Below are 1,145 nucleotides of genomic sequence, written 5' to 3'. Positions count from 1 at the left end.
AGCGTCCCCTCCTCCGGCTGAGGCTCCGGCTGCTCACTGACTGTCACCATCGCTCTGTGGGCGTCCTGGGCGGGGCCGGAGGCCTGACTCACGCAGCACGAGGAGAGGAGGTGACGCCAGGGCCGCAGACGCCCACTGTCAGCCCAGATGTGAGGCGGGGACAGCACCCAGCGAGCACCCAGGGGCACGGTGACTGGGAGCGTCTGGGGAGAGAGGCCACGCGCACGCGACAGGGTGTGAGGGTCCCGGGGGCAAGCCGCCCACCCGGGTGAAGGCCCAGCAGGTCACCTGGGGTCAGGCACGCAGCTCCAGGGGAAGAGCCCATTTCCGGGACAAATGTGCACACGGCCCTTTTATTGTAATTCTTTTTTTTTTTAACTGAGGCATTCCTGACAGAGTAAAAGGCACAAATCTTAAGTGTAGAGCTCAATGGCTTTTTTTTTTTTTTTGAATCCTCACCCAAGGATATTTTTCCCATTGATTTTTAGAGAGAGAGTGGAAGGGAGAGGGAGTGACAGAGAGAAACACCCATGTGAGAGAGAGACATGGATTGGTTGCCTGAGGTATGTGTCCTTGATCGGAATCGAACCTGGGGCCCTTCAGTCCCCAGGCTGACGCTCTATCCACTGAGCCACATCGGCTCGGGCCACCTTGATGACTTTTTAAAAAATATTTTAATTGATTTCAGAGAGGAAGGGAGAGGGCTAGAAAGATAGAAACATCAATGGTGAGAATCATGGACCGGCTGCCTCCTGCACACCCCCTACTGGGGAGCGAGCCTGCAACCTGGGCCTGTGCCCTGACCGGAATCGAACCGTGACCTCCTGGCTTATAGGTCAAAGCTCAACCCTGAGCGACGCCCTGGGCTGGGAGCAGACTTCTTGACAGGACACAATGTGCTTAAAGAGAATGACACAGTCTGCCTGTCCCCAAACACCCAGAGCGGAGACAGGGGTGCGTCTCAGCTCCTGACCGTGTCCTGGAGACAGCATTCTGCCCCGATGTGACGCGTGCTCACCTGGTGTTTCATCCACACGGAGAGGCTGCTGAGCAAGGCACTGCCGCGTTACCAGCTCCTCCTCCTCCTCCTCCTCCTCCTCCTCCTCCTCCTCCTCAGCACCAGCAGGCCCGTCACCCAGGACTTA

The sequence above is a fragment of the Myotis brandtii genome, unplaced genomic scaffold (genome assembly GCF_000412655.1).
Source record: "Myotis brandtii unplaced genomic scaffold, ASM41265v1 scaffold646, whole genome shotgun sequence".
Lineage (NCBI taxonomy): Eukaryota > Metazoa > Chordata > Mammalia > Chiroptera > Vespertilionidae > Myotis > Myotis brandtii.
This window is presented reverse-complemented; position numbering follows the sequence as displayed.